This window comes from Miscanthus floridulus, chromosome 2 (assembly GCF_019320115.1).
Source record: "Miscanthus floridulus cultivar M001 chromosome 2, ASM1932011v1, whole genome shotgun sequence".
Classification (NCBI taxonomy): domain Eukaryota; kingdom Viridiplantae; phylum Streptophyta; class Magnoliopsida; order Poales; family Poaceae; genus Miscanthus; species Miscanthus floridulus.
This window is the reverse complement of record NC_089581.1, coordinates 36,868,391-36,888,503: the sequence shown is the minus strand read 5'-3', so window position 1 is coordinate 36,888,503 and position 20,113 is coordinate 36,868,391. Positions and strand designations below refer to the sequence as shown.

Below are 20,113 nucleotides of genomic sequence, written 5' to 3'. Positions count from 1 at the left end.
CTGTTGGCCTTCATCGTTGATCTTAATGAAGCCTCCTTCCCATAGCTTGCCAGAAAAACACTCGAAGTCTTTCAGTTCCCAATACATTGGATCAGCTATTGCTATAATTACAGAATCATCAGCATGAACCAGCTCAACATCATCTCTATGCCACTGAATCAAGCATTGATGCATAGTCGATGGTACACAACAATCTGCATGAATCCAATCACGACCAAGGAGTAAACTATATGAACCTTTTTAATCAATGACAAAGAATGTGGTGAGCAAAATTTTATTTCCGATTGTTAATTCGACGTTCATTACCCATCTAGTCTTAGATGTATTACCCTCAAAATCCTTAAGCATTATGTCAGTCTCAATCCAATTTCTAGGTCCCTTACCAAGTTTACGAAAAGTAGTATAAGACATAAGATTGATAGAAACACCTCCATCCACCAATATTTTGCTCATCGGCTTCCCATTAATGAATCATTTTACATATAAAGCTTTTAAGTGTCAATACTTGACTGGCTTATCGAATATAGCTTGATGTACAATTGTCAGCTTGGCAACAATCTCCTCATACTCTGATTCATTAAAATTTGAATAGACTTTTTGTCTGCTAGAGCTCTAAATTCTAACGGCAATAAAAAAGTCATTTGAATATTAGCTAATGGTTGACCTCTATTGGCTGTTTGTTTAGCACGCCACACTTAAGGCCTACCAGATGCCTGATCCTATTCTAGCTCTCTATTCCTTAGGCGTTGCACTCTTTTTTTCTGGCTTCTTATCAAACCTCCTAGACACCATTGCCCTTCCTACCAAACGTATTCTTAATCGTTATCTTCTTCTTCATAATCAGCCCAGTTTTGATCAACAACTCGCTTCCCAAGCCGATCATGAACACTTCTATTTTTTAAGCGCCGATCTATATTATTATGATGATACTTATCTTGAGCATGGATAGACCAGCGGTTGGTTTGAGATTGCCTAAACTCCCAATATTGCTCACTGTACTCTGGGCAATTATTTCGAGTAGGCAATTTCAAACCTTTATTCCCACAATGTCTAAGGAAAGGACAATTCCAATGTGATTCAACTTCCTTTCTTTCAAACCTCTCTTTCTCTTGTTGATGCTGATATTCTTTCTCTTCTAACTAATGCTGATAATCATTTTTCTTCTGTCGTTGCCATTTATTCAACAAAATTCAAGATGTGACACGTGGCCTTATCGCCCTATTCCTTGACGTCTCTTCCTGCTCATATCGGCTCTTCTGTTGGTCGCGGCGCCTTTTAACCTTTCTATATTCATCAGCCAATATTTGCATCTTTGGGTCAACGGTTCTGATTTCTTTTGCTCTGATTGATGTCAGGACTTTAGTTTTTCCTTTGAGCAACTTCACATTGACCATATTCTGATCTCTTAGAAAAGGATTGTCATCAACTTTCATCTTTTGAGGTGTATCAAATTTAAGTCTCTCTTGTTGAATAGCCCTCTGTATATGTTACCAAAAAATTCTGCACTTGTTAGTAGAATGATAAGTAGCGTTATGAAGCTTACAGAACATCTTATTCTTCAACTGATCAGGAGGTAACATAACATGATTGACGGGCAACTTAATCTGTCCTTTCTCAAGCAAGAAATCAAAGAGCTTGTCTGATTTTATGACGTCGAAATCATAGCTCTCTTAGATTCCTCTTCCCTAAGGATTTGACACCATTACTGTTTTCTTACCCCAATTCCATTCAGCCGCAACGATCTCTTCTTCTTCATCATCCTCATTGCCATCACTAGCTAGACATGGATTATAAGCCTCAGCGATTGCGGCATTCTTTTGGAATCGGGTATCTCTACGCATACTATGGAATTGGCTATTGAGTACTGCCATCCGTTGAGCCAACTGACCTAGATTGTTAAACTCTTGTCCCAACAGCTTCTCTCTCCATATTGGCAACATTCCTTGAACGGTCAAAGCAGTCAGCTGATTATCAATCAGGTTTAATAAAAAGCACAAATTTCTGGTCTCTCGAAACCTCTGAAGAAACTCGACATCGATTCATTAGTTTTTTTGCCTTATGGTCATCAAATCGGTAATTTTCTTTTCTCCTGTCCCAGTATAAAAATATGTATGAAACTTCTTCTCTAGGTCAGCCCAATTAGCAATGTAATTAACTGGTAATAACGGAAACCAAGTGAAGGCTGGTCCTAACAGGGATGAGGAGAAGAAATGAACTCGATGAGCCTCTTCAATGAATGCTTTGCCCAACTATGTAAGATACCGACTGATATGTCTTGGCCAATGAACTTAGCAAACTCCGGGAGTTTGTAATTTGTAGGAAGAGCGACCAAATCATACCACTTTGGATATGGACATTTATACGAAAAGGTCTACCCTTTTGGCTTCAAACCGAACTGATTCTTCACCATCCCGGTCACTCTGAGCAACAACTCATCAGCACTTGAATATGGATTTCTTTGCGATTGCTGACCCATCTACGGATTAAAATTTCGGGTACCTTGATACCCCGAATTTGGAATTATATGAAGGGTATTATAATCCGTGTCATAATGATACCCTTGTGGAATCTCTATCTGTTGGGTCTTTTACTGGTTTGCTACTTGAAGTCTCTGGTTGTAAATGCTGGGATCTATATTTCTATGAAACCTTTAAACTGATGGTGCTATTTTTTAAGCCGATGATGGTATTTAGCCTGATGTGCCAAAATTAACCATTTGATTCTGAACTTGCCCCGTCGGCTATTGCACATACTGCACTATTGATCTAGGATTATTTTGTATTTGATTAGTAGTGGTACCTTGGACTTGCTCATATGAGATCTGAACTGCCTGGACATTATCATTACCAGTTAGTGCTGCTTCTTGACGGCTAGTACCGGATTGATTAGTCCTCTGAGTCGACGGATGTGGAATGTTGCAATAAGTCAGCCCAACCTAATCAATTGGATATCCATGAAACACCTCTCTCATGGTATTATAGAAGGTGTTCAAGAAAACTGTATTATGATTCAATATGGCATCATGAACAGATTTGTTTACGACATCTACGAAGAAACGTCTATCATCAGCTTCGTCTGTATCTGACTGTCCATACGACAAAACTCTTGGTAGTGGATATTTCTGAACAACTTTATTGTCATGTGTCTTGGTGTAGAACAACAAATACTTGTTCTGAAATTCTTCTATAGCTTTACTGATGATATCTTTATCCTTATCAGGTAGGTCTTCATAAGACACCATAAGGATGTCACTATTGTTGTGAGTTGCCATGACGATAGTGGTGTCCCACCGGGCGTGCCAGAACATGTGTTGGCGCAAAAATGTGTCAATGCACCCGGCACACAGCAAACCGAAAGGATCTGCTTGATAGAGCAAGGCTGGAGATCCGCGTGGCTTCAACGCAGGATGAGCCGATCCTATGAATTTCCTAAGGCGTGTCAGTCAATTTGACCTGCAATTGATAATGAAAGAAATTTATCAGTAATTTAAGGTAGAACATGCCGATTTTGCCTAGACAGTTCCAAGTATGCCGCTTCGGGAGTAGTCAGACGGAAAAATCGACTAAATAACCGATACAAGAAGAAATCGGCTGTTAGGCTGTTAGGGGGTGTAAAGCTCACGGGTCATGATTGATTTTTACAGTAACGAATACAATGCACCCAGATATAAGTAACATCATCAGCTAGATAAATATAACCAGTGTAAAGCATCGAGCCGATAAGTTTAACGAGAAGGGATGTAACATGCGAACAAATCGACTGTCTAGTATAAATAGATCTACAAACGCTCTGAATCTAATCTATTGTCATCAACAGTGAGGTTCGACCGGATCGATGCAGCTGTGATGATAACAAACTAGAGCCGAAGAATCCAAAAAACCATCTATGTATTGACAGGTTTCTGAAAGACATGCTACATGCGTGACAGCACAGGCGAATCGGCTAAAATAACCGATTCAGGTAGAAAGAGAATCATAGCATGAGAACAATCGACTATTTAATACGAACAAATTTATAACCTCAACAAATCTAATCTATTATCTATACCAGTGGGATTTGACCGGATCAATGACAGTCATAATAAAGATAACGGATTAAACTTTTAAAGCAAACAGATCTATTCACATCTAACAGAATCATGAAAACACACTATGAGCGTTAAAGTACGAGCAATCGGCTATTTAGCCGATGCAGGCATAGCAAACAGTCAGGGTCATGCCTGGTCGAAAGCAGATCTACCAATCAACATACTCTGATCTAAAGTACTAACAGTGGGAATCGATCGGATCGTTACATCTATAATAGCGAGCTATAGATCAGATTCAACGAGCTAGTAAACATTCTCAAGATCAGACATGTCTTAACCACGTACTATGCATGATCAAGATCGAAGTAGAACGGCCGATAAAAACATAATCTACCATTTAAAGTAGGACGCATCGCATTGTGACAGAATAAACGATAGACCAAAAGGATGTGAGGCCGATCTAGATCGATCTTGATCGTGCAGGTTGATATTGCTGAAAACTAATGACAATAAAAACATCAGCAAAATCGATAACTTAATGAATCTACCCGAAGGATGCCACCCTTAGATAGAGTCGATAACTTAACCTTAATCTAATTCGAGCAGTGGAGGTCGAACTTAACCGATGCAGCCATACTTGAACTAGATAAGGATCGATAACTAGGTTATACTAGAGCTCGTAAGAGGTCGGCCGGACCGATGCAGCCTTACAAACAGAAGTATAAGCCATGACGGTACTTACAGATAAGCCAGAGGTCGGCCAGACCAATGCAGCCCTGCTTGTTGAAGAACTCGCCGAGATCTACACTACTCCTACTCCTAAGGGTTGGCGTAAAGCCAAAAAAAGTAATTGATATTGATTGATTGGATGTCCTTTACAATAGCCGGGGTCCAATATTTATACCCAGAACCTAAGCGTGAATCCTACTCAAATACGACTCATTACAATTTTTGGTAGAAGAGAAAATATTCCTAACTTAAGATAACTTGGACCATAATCTTTCCCTTTTTGTAGAGTCCGACATATTTCTTCCGACGCCAACCGTAGCTTATCGATGTTATATGCTGACGTCATCTGAAGAGAGCTGATATCGATCCTTATGCAATCGATTCCTTGATGACATAATCTTGGAAGTTTCGAGTTCCTGCGTTCTTCTTCCCAAATTTTGGTGTAAACAGCTGCATTGGTATGATTGGAAACATGTCCCCAAGACTCTTGGACTATATCCTGGAAGCCTGCCATCTCTGCCCAAAAGCTTTCAAACCGAAAGATACTGGCTTTGGGAATCTTTGTGCCAATCACTACATTACATGGAATGTGATCCGAAGTTATCTTTGCAAGAGGAACCACCTGGGTGTTAGGGAACGAGGCTGTCCAATTCACAGAAGTAAAGAACCAGTCTAGTTGTTCCAGAAGTGGGTTGGCTTGCATATTACTTCATGTGAATGCTCTGCCCTTTAGTGGGAGCTCCACTAGACCAAGGTGTCTAATGGCGTCGTTGAAGACCATTGTGTCCTAGACACTACCACCAGGCCTATTTCAGTCATTAAGCGAACGGTAGAAGTTGAAGTCCCCTAAGAAAATCCAATTATCCATATCGGCAATGATATGATCTCTGAACCAGGAAATAAAATTGGAACGTTCAGGTTCATTACAAGGACCATAGACCGTGGTTAGCTTCCAAACATCAGCGTTGTGTTGAGAAGTGAAAGAGATTGTAAGCCCAAAACTAGTCTTGTCTATGGTGAACCCTTGGAAGACAGAATCAATCTCGACGACCAGAATGCCCCCCGAGGCACCGTTGGAGGGGATGAAATCATATGAATCAAAACGGCGAGGAGCAAATTTTCGGATGAAAGAAATATCAACATTTTCCTTTTTGGTCTCTTGCAGACAGAGAACTGAACAGGCACTCTCTTCAATTTTTTCCTGAACCGTGTCCCATTTCTCTTGAGCATTGAAACCTCTGATGTTCCAACAAAGAATATGCCAACTACGATTATTCATTATAAACTAGGGAGGGGGAGAAAATAATTGCTATGCATAACATAACAGTGACCGGAAGGGACCGGAGATAACAGAAAAGATCTCTCGGCCCCAGGCTGGTGAGAGAGATGTTGGACAACTTATTCATCTTGGATGGGTTCCAGGTTGATCGAGCCAGCCGTCTCCATGAGTGCCTCGTCAGTGAGCTCACTAGGAGGCACACCGCAATTGATTCCCCAGCTTCTTAGCATGGAGGTGGGGATAGGATTAGCATTGCCATCTGCATTGGGGATTGACAGTAGCGCCACTTCTCTTCTCTATCTTTTGCCTAAGTGAACGTGCTTGAAACCACCTTGATCTCCTCTGATCCTGGGGCTATGCCTTACTGAACTGTCAACCAAAGGAGTGCGAGAGCGAGGACGAATGACTGCGAAGGAATTGGAAACTCCAGACCAAGAAGGTTTTGTAGAACTATGCTGTAGTGGGCTAGGCTGCATTGCTGAGTTTTCAAAATCAAATTCTGTACCAAAAGAAGCAAGACCCATAGAGATCATCTCCTGTGATCCACTGCCCTGGCTCTCTGTATGCACCTCAGGCTGAACCCTTCTTGCTCTCTGCCTGAAGTCAATAAAGTCAGCCAAAATGTGGAGGGCAACAGCACTCCCCACTGGCTGCCAAGGAACAATCTCCAGGCCCGTTATTTGATTGGCACTTTGCTCTGGGATGGCTGCTTGTGCCAAAACCTGTTTGTTGATGATGATGGGCTCTGCAGCAGGCTAAATGTCAGGCTGCTGGAACAGGGCAGCTGGTCCTTGCAGCTGAAAACCGTCAGGTAGTGCCCTCCTGTCAAAGACAAGACGGTCCAGGCATATGCTCTGTGCTGCTACAAACTGTAGGTTCTCCTTGTTCAGCAAAACAGGTTCGGATGTTGCATCAATGGAGGAAGAACTATCTTCATCAGATGATCCAAACCCAAAAACCCTCTCGAAGGGAATGTCATGACCTGTGGCTCTGAGAGGTCGCATGGAGGAATGATTAACATCTATCATATCTTGGGGGAATTGGGGAAGTGCTGGTGGTATTTGCATAGCTTCCTGGGGTTCTCTGGTGGATTTTCTGCTTGATCACCATCTAACTGAGCAGCTGCAGCTTGATCCCAAATATCAACATCCATATTGTTGTCGCCCATTGCGCCGCCCAAGTTCTCTGCTTGACTGAGTGAAATAGGATGTATTGGATTTTGGCGCAACAGTTGGTTAGGCAGGGAAGGTGAGGCGTCCGGATTTTTTTTTCCGCATTGATCGCCTGGGACTTCTTCGGAATCCACATGAGACGTCGTTGAGTCCTGGTCAGACATCGTTTCATAGCGTGCCCATAGTTGTAACGATATTTGCACCTGAGCTGACCCTTCCACGTATCTTTGTTGTGACCCGGGACCAAGCAACGGGGACAGGCACTGTCTATAGGGTTTGCTAAACAGCCATTGGTATTTGAAATTGCATTAGTCGGGGGATCAGATCTGCTATCAGTACTGTTGCCTCCTGAATTGATGGATCTTTGCATGCAGGGCGAAGAACACGGGAGAACAGAGCGACCCGGATTCGTGCGAGAACAAAAAATGTTAGCAGGAGGGACTTGGGTCTCCACGACAACAAGATGAAAGGCTCCAAACTGAATGACATGTCGAGGGTATTGAACAAGAGGTTGAGCGAATCGGACTTTTTTTGGGACAGGGTTTTGATCTTTAGCTTTAGCTTTGGCCTGTCGCTTAGCACTCTTGGATAAGACAGTAGTCCATTCTTTCTCTTGTTCAATCTCCCAAGCTCTTTTTTTCCACTTCCAATGGGCAGTACCATTATTCCAGAGATGGAAATAAACATCAAAAGAAGAACTGATGACTCTTCTGAGTTTGTATATAAGAAAGCTAACGTGCTTGGAGGCAACCGAGAACCGAGAGTGGTTAGTGCTTAAGAATTTGACATGGAATTTGTCAGCACTACCACCAAAACATGATTGCAGAGCGAGGGCAACAGATTCTTCTGTCAATCGGAAGAGAAAGCGACGAAACATGGCGAGCAGAAAAAAGAGCCGGACGGTGAGGAGGAGTTGAAATGTACCGTCGAACCGAAGCGGTGATAGACTTCATCCTGGAAATCCTTTCCAGGGTTGAAATCCAAGCGGCCAACAAGATCCGAGGAGCCCATGTTGGGAAGGCGCCCGGGGGATCACTGGCGCTCTTCAAGGACGCCGGAGGACACTCATGGCTGCAGTTCTGTTCGCTATCCTCTGGCTGCCGCAAAACATCGAGCAGCTTGCGTGCAAGCTCCGCAGAAGCCTCCTCCAGCTCGGAAGGAACGCTGCGGAACTAGCGCGGACCTTTGCTGGGCACTAGCATATCCCAAGGAAGGCGGACGCCACGGCCAGAGCAGCTGGCGGCGGCTTTGGCGGTGGCCGCCGTGGTCGGGGTGGCCACCGGTGCTAGCACAGACGCGCAGGCTCAGGCTGGCATGGTGATGGCGCGGGAGCTGCGGTCGGGTCAGGGGCGGAGCAGGCGAGGCCGCGGCGCACTGGTGTGTGGATGGCCGCCGGGGAGGCAAGCGTGGCGGCGGCGGCCGTCAGAACCTTTAATTAATTATATTTTCACAGTATAGCTATTTATTGTTATAAATTTTTATAATTCTTTTTATAATTTTGATCGAAATACTTTGCCTCTCTAAAAAAATAGAATAATTTATAATTTAGAATGATGGAACGAAAAGTACGGTCTGTTAGAAATAGATGAACGACATCTCTATTTACTTCTTCAATGTGGCCACTCGGCACTCGCCACACTCACCCGTACGGAGTAGGTCGTAGTAGCATGCATGGTGCGCTTCTCAGTGCCTGCGTGGATCAGCTGTATCTATATTGAGATTCTACTTAACCCAGAGGTTAAAAAAAAGGAAGGAAAAAGAAACCAGATCACATCGTGTGCGCACGTTTTCTTTCCATGACCCCAGTTTGTTCTGTGTCTGTAGCCTGCCTGAAGGAAAAGCACTGGTGCCGCTAGACTGCAAGCCTGCAGCCACTGAGCCATGCCAGCGTCAGTATATATTCCGTACGTGTAGGGCAGTGTTTCCGCGTATGTACATCCGTACCGTGCGTGCATGCATGTGGGATGAAAACGGTACGGATATTTTCCGACCGTATTCGAAACCGAATCCGTTTAGAGGGGTTGAGATCTGTCCGTATCCGAGTCCGGATATCCAACATCCGATACCGTATCCGTATCCGAATACTCAAATCGCATATTTATGATGTCGATATCCAATCGTATCCTATCCGACATAGTTGACACTATCCGTATTTGAATCCGAATCCGGACAGAAATATGAAAACAAATGTAATATCAATGATATCCGTCCGTATCTGATCCGTTTTCATCCCTAGCCTACGGCCTATCAGTGCAGTGCCCGCACGCAGTGCCAGGAGGCAGGAGCAGTAGCTATGGCTAGGGATGAAAACGGTACGGATATTTTCCGACCGTATTTGAAATCGAATCCGTTTAGGGAGGTTGAGATCTGTCCGTATCCGAGTCCGGATATCCAACATCCGATACCGTATCCGTATCCGAATACTCAAATCGCATATTTACGATGTCGATATCCAATCGTATCCTATCCGATATAGTTGACACTATCTGTATTCGAATCCGAATCCGGACAAAAATATGAAAACAAATGTAATATCGGTGATATCCGTCCGTATCCGATCCGTTTTCATCCCTAGCTATGGCCCATGGGCCAGGCACAGAAAAGAAAAAACACGAAGAAATGAAAGACCCCGGGCCTCCGGCCTACTTTTAGGTGGTGTTTGGTCGTCGCTTCTAAATTTTAGTTGTTGTGCTATTAAATGTTTGAACATATGTATAGACTATTAAATATAGATTAATTATGAAACTAATTGCATAGTTTGCGACTAATTTACGAGATGAATCTTTTAAGTCTAATTAGTCCATGATTTGATAATGTGGTGCTATAGTAAACATGTGCTAATGACGGATTAATTAGACTTAAAAAATTCGTTTCGTGTAATTTATTTTTTATAAGTATCCCAACACACCATGCAATCCTGTATCACCGCCGCCCCAACCCCAACCCCAACCCCGACCCCAACCGAGGGGTAATGGACGCATGCAGCAGATGCAGCTTTCGCTGGTCACCTTCACCTCACGAGCGCATGGATGGACGTGGTGGTGGAGGCGCTCAACTGATGAAACTGAAACGCGCGCGAACGCATCGCGTTGCTTGGCACTCACTCTCAGCTCGGCAGCATCTTGTCCCCCACACGCGCGCAGACGACCACGCCAGCGAGGACTGAGGTGAGCTACGATGGACTCGTGGACGCCTTGCTGCCATGCATGCCGATGACGCTTGGAATGGAAGGGAGGATCGACGTGTTGATGTGCAACCATTTGGGTGTGAGACCATGAGATCGAGACGGGAGAGGGGGCAACGATTGCAATGGCAAAGCAAAGATGTTGCCGGCCTACAGTTGATGAATCATCTGCGTATATCCTCTGGCGCTGGCGGGGAACAAGTTCAACTCAAGCAGGGCCTAACTCTTTAAGGCCTCATTCGTTTAGTGGGGATCGAGGCCCGAAAATAATCCAGCTGATCATTGCTACTATAACTGTTCTAGGCCTCCGTTCCCCAGTAAACGAACGGCCCTAAAGAGTTTCAGGCGTATCAGCAGGATTTCGAGCCTACATAAAACTTCACGTTTGAAGATGCGTTCATCAAAGTTTCGGTTATATAAAGCACATCGATCGGCCACGCATGAACTGATGAACGGCTGCAGCGCCTGCACTGAAAATCTGAAATCCCTGCGACCCGAAACAACCATGCTTGAACCTGCTCCATCTTGCAAAGTCTTGGGCACCCGGCAGCCGGGCACCTGCAGGTATGCGGGTGCGCGACTGTGAGACCCCACTAATGGGCCTTGGGCCGGTCTGATGATGGTGGGCTGGGCCAAATGGACGTGTACTGTAGCAATAAAGGTCGCCAGTTACTGTATCCGCGGAAACTACTGTAGCTACAAGAATTAGTACCACATCGGAAGTAGAGAGGGGGACCGAACCCGCTTTAAAGTCTCAGCCTGGGAAAGCTAAGGAACTTCGGTTCGAATCTTTTACGCGAAGCGAGGATGAAAGCGTAAATGAGTTAATTAGCAGGCGTGGTCTATTCAACGTGTAGAGTGGATCTTAGCCGTTTTTCCCGGGCTGGGGCGTGCATCTCTTCTGTGAGTTCGGCCCTTGACGAGGACGTCAAGTCATTAAGGGTGGGTGTATGTGAGACCCCACTAATGGGCCTTAGGCCGGTCTGATGATGGTGGGCTGGGCCAAATGGACGTGTACTGTAGCAATAGAGGTGATGCGAGTACTGTAGCTTTAAAGTCTTAGCCTGGGAAAGCTAAGGAACTTCGGTTCAAACCTTTTACGCGAAGCGAGGACGAAAGCGTAAATGAGTTAATTAGCAGGTGTGGTCTATTCAACGTGTAGAGTGGATCTTAGCCGTTTTTCCGGGCTGGGGCGTTACAGCGACGCCATCGAATAGAGCCATCTGACACCTCACGCCTGATCCTGATGGCAACCGCATCGGGACACCGAGCAGAAAAATGAGTGCCTGATGTGAGGAAGCTTTGGATTTGGATATCACATCGCCGGCCCGAGAACGATCAGCACAGCACTGCACTGATGCCGTTTGAGAAATGGGCAAGATTCCCTTCGCCAGGGCTGTCCTGGTGTCCTGTCGTTTCCGTAAAAAAAAAAAGTTTGGGAACACGCACGTAGTACACGCTCAGTCCCACGCAGGCACCCACGAAGAATAAACACACGTACATTATGCTTTCCCATGCATGTGACCCCTGAACCTGGTTGAAAAATCCCCAAAATAAGTAGCCTCTTTCGCAACTTTTATTTGCCCAAAAGAGTACACGGAATGGTCAGTTACTTGATAAAACCGTTACTCATGTCTGAGAAGAATACCTGCATTTCTCATATGACTTCATCCAACCAGTTGGCTGTTGCTGATTTGCTGAATGTTCATCGTAGCTCCACAGTTACTTTGGCACTGGAGGAGGGAATCATCACAAACAGTAGGCCCTAAACTTGAACGGAGCTGCTATGGATACAAGTTGCTGGCATCACTGTTCATCACAATCTTAATATGAACTGGACTGTCATGAACTTTTCCTTTAACCACTGTAAACAAACAGATCAATGCCATCATGAGGCTGACAGGTGCTCTTGGTCGAAGAGGACAAGGATCAGTCACTTTTACATGACCTCACTCCAACTGCTACGCTTTTATTGGGATTTGTGGATCACGCCCGTCTCCTTTTGGCTCCCTTTCCAGGATCCACAGCACTCGCATGAATGTCTCTTCCTCCATCGTCTCTGCCAACCATGTCTGCTGTACTGACTGTCCATAGAGAGAGGCAGGCAGCAGCACTGAGCTCAGCTCAGCTCATCATGGAATCTCTAGTAGTAGCAGTAAAGGTTCTCGTGAATTTTTATTACCCTCCGTCCAGTAAATTTTGCAATTTTAGAGTTCAAATTTGTCCCACAAATTTTACAATCCTAGAGTAGTATCATGACAGGCTATCACATCAAGTGGGACCCACGTAAAGACCCTATATGCCATCTGCTCTCCCTCAGGTCACGGAAGTCTCTTGAACGCTAAAAAAAACACGACCGACAGCCGCGTGGATCATTCTCAGCCACAAACTAGTGTTCATGGAAGCTTTGTTTATTTTTTCTTTGTCTCCAGAGTCTTCTGGCCATGTTGTGCCAACCTTTGTGTAAAGACACGTGTAACACCAGCTATAATTTTTTCTAGGGCCATATCCTGTGCAATGATTATGGAATTGAACTCTGGGTTAGTATGTCAGAGCAACAGTAGGGGTATTTTGGTCATTTGCCTTGGTGCATTGGTACCTCCCTCAGGTCTTACAATTGCAAAATTTACGGGACGGAGGGAGTACACCTGGAACGGAAGGGCACGCCAGCCCTTTTCTTTGTGGAATTGCTGATGGAAAGGTTCTGGACTTCGTTTACCTGCTGAGCTCGTGACAGTTTGAAACTCTGTCAGTTTCCCTCTGTCTGTTTTGGCACTTGAAGCAAACTCTGGGAAATGGATTTGAAAGTACCAATTCTGCTGAATATGATGGTATTGTGCTTCTCAACTGTACTGGGAAGCTCATGAAACCTACAGCTTCAAGAAGCGAACTCTACTTCATTTTGATACCATGATGAGGCAGTGCACATCTCTCATTTTTCTTTTTTTGAGTGGAAGTGCACATCTCTCATAAGCAGCAGGTAATCATCTAGCTCAACTTTTGTAATGGGCCGGTGCCACAAATCAGCTTTTGTTGTGCTGCCTCCGCTGGGCTTCAATTTATTCAGAGATTGTTTAGGCCCAGCCTAATCTTCGTAGTCTCTTAACTGAAGCCCGCACAATCTAGGGGGACCTGCCCTTTGGGGCCATATATGGGCCATCAATCCATCATCATCAACGGGACACATTTCAACAGCCCAGTCATCTGATTGGTTTCCCACCATCTTATCTTATATCTTGAAACTACTCCACCATCCAAAAAGACTGCAATTCTCGTTTTTTAGAGCAGCCAGTTTGACCAAATCTATATAAAAAATACTAATATTTATGATACCAAACAAATATCATTAGATTAATCATAGAATATATTTTAAAAAAGTAATTTGAAGACATAAATGTTGGTACTATTTTTGATACACTTGGTCGAACTGATTTTTTTTTTTTGACTTGGTTCAAATCTAAAATTGCACTCTTTTTTAAACGGAGGAAGTAGCTGTAGCTGATAAGAATACAGTTGCAAAAACATAACAGTTGTTTTATCAGGAATAAATGCACATCTAAACTACGAACATCTAGTGGCATTATCTTCCTTTTCATTAAAAAGATGTGCAAGAAGAAACAGTTATACAGAGACAGGTAGTCTCTACATTATGTGTTGACAGAAAATGAGCTTATACGAAACCATTGAGCTAAAATGAGCTAATGTATCTTTCATTTTTGGGACTAAAGACCCATTGGTAAAAGCCTGGCATTTGGTAGACACAGCTACGTGTGTATCCTGGTGACTGATGAGCCAGGAAACCAAAATGTTAGGCAAGAGCAAGGGCATGTATGTTTTTTTTCTCCTAATAGAATAGCATGTGGATCTTGGGGTTCCATGTGACTCGGACATAAAAAAATCATGGTCGACACAGTACTGAACCAATGATATCCAGAATCAAACGAGATAGAAGCATGATCACCTGTTTGGCAATGGTCAGGGGACCTTACCTGACCTTACCCGTAGCTAGCAACTCCCATATGCCCACAGCTCACTCATTGGCCTGTGCATTGAAACATGGATACTGTCAAGCCGAATCAACTAAAAAGAAATGCAGCCCTGATGATAAAGCAATTAAAGAAATGCAGACCAACCAAACCTAATAAGAAACTTATCAATTTCCTAGGGTATCAAGAAGAGGTCTGTACTTACTATTTATAATCTTTTTTTAAAGAATCGTACTTACTAATTTCTAATGATTAGGAGATCAAAGTCAGATTAATCATGGGGGCTAATCCTCGTCTGAAAGAATAAATCCAGTAGCCATAACATAGATGATCATGTGAATGCATACTTTGCTAAGTTGTTTACCTAGCATATGTATTATGTAATGTAACGATTTTCATCTGTTTCCTTTTTTTTTCCTCGAACAGAACTCCAGGTTTTTTTTTTTTTTGATAAATAACAGAAATTCAGTTGCCAGTTTCTCTGATAGAAAGTGACAAAACCTCATAAATTCTTAGGTCCGGTCCCGGATAACCCTGATGATAAATGCAGCAGCCTCTCATGTGCCTGTGGGAGAACCGGAGAAGGACAAGCATCACCATTACCATGTGAGCCTCGGCCACCACATTCATTATCTCTCAGTATATCAAAAGCCCAGAGCAGCCCACTTTTCCTGCAGCCCCTGAAAATCCTGTGACCTGCACGGAGCCACCACAGTAACATGAGAGTCACCAACACACGAACGAAGACATGCATAAAGATCAAAGACACTGCCCATGACGACGAGAAAGTATGAGCAGTTCATGCACCTTATGTGCAGAGAGCATCAGCAGTTCCTGTGAGTTCGGGAATATTGATTGTATTAATGTGTGTGTACATGATTACATATATATACGCACTTGGGTGGCTTGGAAGCCCACCACAGTTGGCGTATTTACAATCCCCAAACATGGGCCTAATTACATTAGTCTAACACTCCCCCGCAGTCTAATCAGGGGCATCGCTAATGGTCAGACTGGACCGAAACTCCTGAAACAGCGAGGTAGGAAGACCCTTGGTGAAGACGTCAGCGTACTGTGATGTCGTGGGAACATGAAGAACCCGTGCATGACCAAGTGCAACCTTCTCTCGAACAAAATGGAGGTCAATCTCCACGTGCTTCGTCCGCTGATGCTGCACTGGATTGCTGGAGAGGTACACTGCGCTGACGTTGTCACAATAGACCAGAGTGGCTCGGCGAGGAGGGCGGTGAAGCTCAAACAGTAGCTGTCGTAGCCATGTAGCTTCAGCAACGCCGTTTGCCACAGCCCGATACTCAGCCTCAGCGCTGGATCGCGAGACTGTATGCTGACGTTTGGACGACCATGACACCAAATTGTCACCTAGGAACACTGCATAACCAGAAGTAGAACGGCGAGTGTCCGGGCATCCAGCCCAATCAGCATCTGTGTAAACGACGAGCTCTGTAGGTGATGATCGGTGCATGATCAGGCCAAGTGATAGAGTGCCTCGTAAGTACCGTAGAATCCGCTTGATAGCTGCAAGGTGGGGCTCCCTGGGATCATGCATGTAGAGACATACTTGCTGAACTGCGAAAGCAATATCTGGACGGGTAAACGTCAAATACTGCAGAGCACCTGCGAGACTGCGGTACTGGGTGGAGTCAGCAACAGGAGGACCTTCTGCGGATAATTTGGAGTGAACATCAACAGGAGTGCTACAAGGCTTGCACTCACTCATCCCGGCTCGCTCCAAAATGTCCTGAGAATACTGTCGCTGAGAGAGGAATAAACCACCAGCAGAACGCGTCACTGAAATGCCCAGAAAATGGTGAAGAGGACCCATGTCAGTCATAGCAAACTCATGCTGGAGAGCCCCAATAATATGCTGCAAAAGTCTAGCAGAGGAAGCAGTGAGGACGATGTCATCGACATATAGCAACAGTAGAGCGGTCTCTGACCCACGGCGATATATAAATAGGGATGTATCTGACTTTGCTTCAACAAATCCAAGCGAGAGGAGATGAGAGGCGAACCGATGGTGCCAAGCACGCGGAGCCTGCTTCAAACCATAGAGTGACTTGTTGAGCCGACAGACGTAATCGGGACGGGAGGAGTCCACAAAACCGGCGGGTTGAACACAGTATACTGTCTCAGTAAGAGTCCCATGCAGAAAAGCATTTTTCACATCCAGCTGATGAATAGGCCAGTCCTGAGAGAGAGCCAAAGAGAGAACCACTCGGACAGTCGCAGGCTTGACCACTGGGCTGAAAGTCTCATCATAGTCAATACCTGGTCGCTGTGTGAATCCCCGAAGAACCCAGCGAGCTTTGTAGCGATCCAAGGAACCATCTGCAAGTAGCTTGTGGCGAAAAATCCATTTGCCAGTGACAAGATTAATCCCAGGAGGCCGGGGTACCAGATTCCATGTTGCATTGGCAATCAAGGCATCATATTCAGCTTGCATAGCAGAACGCCAATTGGGATCTGACAGAGCCCCATGAACAGAGGACGGCAACGGCGACATGGGCACAGCGTGGAGGTTGAGACGATCCACAGGCTGTGAGATGCCGGCCTTGCTGCGTGTGCGCATGGAGTGCGCATTGTCGGTGGGGGTGATGGAGATCGGTCGCGTCGCCAGGGTGCGACCAGTGAAGGGCACCTGACTGCGTGCAGGGGCAGCCGAGGTCCCGCTGGCAGCAGCCTGCACATGTGGTGCAGGGGCAGCGGAACCGGCTTGCTGGGGCGAGGCGTCACGCAAGGTCGATGGAGCGCTGCCGGCAGCAACCCGTAGGCGATGTACGGGGGCAGCAGCGCTCGTTGAGGCTGGAGAGGGACCGGTCAAGCCTGGGCCGTGGTGGCCAGGCGACCCGACTCCAGGCGACGGTGCATCAAGTGGCGTGACAGCTGGTGTACCTGCAAGCACAGAGCGAGCTCCAGGAACTGGAGCGGTGAGATCTTGCTCGTCAGTAAGAAAGTCCAAGGCGGAGGATGCCATGGGCGTGGTAGACATGTCGGCAAAAGGGAAGAAGCATTCATCAAAAACGACATGTCTGGAGGTGATGATGCGATTCGACTCAAGCTCGAGACACCGATAGCCTTTGTGTTCCGAGGAGTAGCCAAGAAAAACGCATAGGGATGAACGAGGTGCAAGTTTGTGGGGGGCGGTGGATGACATATTGGGGTAGCAAGCACACCCAAACACTTTCAGGTGTTCATAGGATGGCTGGGTGGAAAAAAGATAAAAATAAGGAGTGGAATGGGCGAGGGTTTTGGTAGGAAGCCGGTTGACGAGGTATGTGGCGGTGTGAAGTGCCTCAACCCAGTAGACCGGAGGAAGACTCGCCTGAAATAAAAGAGAGCGCAAAATGTCATTGATAGTGCGAATGGAGCGTTCAGCTTTGCCATTTTGCTGGGATGTATAGGGACACGACATGCGAAGGGCAACACCACGAGAAAGAAAGAACGTGCGGGCCTGAGAATTGTCGAATTCACGGCCATTATCGCACTGGACGTTCTTTATGGTGATGCCAAACTGTGTGTGGGCGTAGGCAAAAAAATTGGAGAGAGTGGAAAAAGTGTCGGACTTTAGGCGGAGCGGAAAGGTCCAAAGGTAGTGTGAGCAATCATCTAAAATAATAAGATAGTATTTATAGCCGGACACACTAACAATTGGAGAGGTCCAAAGATCACAGTGTATCAAATCAAAATTATTGCTAGCTCGAGAGTTGGATAAACTGAAAGGAAGTCTAGTGTGACGACCGAGCTGACAAGCATGACATAAATGATGACTATCATCTTTATTACAAGAGATAACACTGGAGCTAATGAGCTTGGACAGAGCGTCGCGCCCAAGATGCCCGAGACGACGGTGCCATAGCGAGGTGGGTGCAGCGAGGAATGCAGAGGTGGTGGTGGCTGGTGGGAAGAACGGGTAGAGGTCGCCAGAACTATTGCACCTGGCGATCACGTTCCTGGTTTGCAAATCCTTCACAGAAAGACCAAACGGATCAAATTCGATGGAACAATTATTGTCGGTGGTAAAACGACGGATGGAAATCAAGTTCTTAATAATGTGTGGGGAAACTAAAACATTGTTAAGAACTAGATTACGGTGAGGAAAATGAAAAGTATGTGATCCGATGGCAGTGACAGGAAGTAAAGCACCATTGCCCACAATGATAGATGAAGGAGTGGAGGGGTTGGGCGAGGAAGAGATTACCACCGTCTGCAGTCATGTGTGAACCGGCACCCGAGTCAGCGTACCACTCCGATGGCGCTGGGGGGTGCAGGGTCATGGTGTTGAAGGACTGCGCCAGAGAGTCCTGGTTCCACGCACCACCATGTACAGGGTTCCAGGGTGCCGATGGCATCTGATGTGAGGGCCCCTGGAACGGTGGTGTTGAAGGAGCACCACCGCCGTAGACGTACGGGTAGCTGGGGCCGTAGACGCTGCTCCCAGGGGCGCCACCAAGCTGTGTGCCGTACTGAGGGGCGGCAACGAAGGCAGGTGGAGTCAGTGGTGGCGGCGGGCGACCATATGGCCACATCTGGAGTGTCCCGGCCCAAGGATGGGCAAAGGACGGGTACTGCCCAGGAGGGCACTGCCCAGGGGGCGGCGTCGGCTGGGCACCGGGGTAGCCGGCAGACGGTGCACCGTAGCCGGTGTATCCTGGCTGCTTGCCGCCCTGTTGGCCACCCTGTTGGCCGCCCTGCTGGCCACGGCCACCTTTGCCGCGCCGCCGGCCATTCCGCTGCCCACCAGATTGGCCGTTCTGGGCCGGGGCAGCAGGCTGGCGAGGCGCAGACAGAGGTGCAGGCGGTGTGGCGATGAGGGCCGCAGGCGGTGACGGTGGCCGAGCGTCGACGTCGATCTCTTCGAGCAGGAGATGGGTGCGGGCCTCGGCGAACGTCGGGAACGGACGATGCATCTTCAAAAGGGACACCATGTGGCGGTATTTGCCACTGAGGCCGCGGAGGAGGGTGAGCACCATCTGCCGATCGCCGATGGGATCGCCGAACTCGGCAAGGGAGGCAGCCATAGTCTCCAACTTGCGGCAGTAATCGGTGATCGACATGGAGTCTTGGCGAAGATTGCGAAACTGCGTTTCCAGGAGAAGGGCACGTGATTCCTTTTGCCCTAGAAATTCCTCCTCAAGGTAGCACCATGCCTCGCGTGCTGGACGTTGACGGATCATGAGGGCCTGCTGCAGATCGCTGGAGGTGGTGCTGTAGATCCACGTCAAGACGACGCAGTCCACTTGAACCCACACCGGCCGCTCGGGGAACGCCTCGTCTTCGAGGACATGGCGGGTGAGGGCCTACTTCCCGAGCACGGTGAGGAACATCCCACGCCACTTGGTGTAGGTGTTCGTCGCCTTGTCGAGGACGATGGGGATGAGAGCCTTGACGTTGACAACGGCGGTGGCCTGCGCCCAGAGAGCTTCGTGGGCAGACTCGTACTCGGCGAGGGCCTCATTGCGGAGGCGGAGTTCCTCGTCACGGCGCGCTTTCTCAGCGCGGGCAGCCTCCTCGGCCTCCAGGCGACGGGCGTCAGCGGCCTTGGCGGCGGCTGCGGCCGCGGCAGCGTCGTCCGTGGCGTCGTCATCCGCCATGGCGACGACAGAGGAGGGGCGACGGGACGATGATGGATCGGCGACCGCGCTGGCGGGCAGGGCGGGCGATCAGGCGAGGGACCAGCGGCCGTGCTGCAGGGCAGGACGGGCGGTCAGGCGCGGC

The 20,113-nt window shown here is 46.9% G+C and overlaps 1 pseudogene; it reads right to left on the bottom strand.

Annotated features, from left to right (window-relative positions):
* Positions 1-18,324: 18,324 nt before the first annotated feature.
* On the bottom strand, positions 18,325-19,989 carry LOC136536343 (uncharacterized; annotated as a pseudogene).
* Between the last annotated feature and the right edge of the window lie 124 nt (positions 19,990-20,113).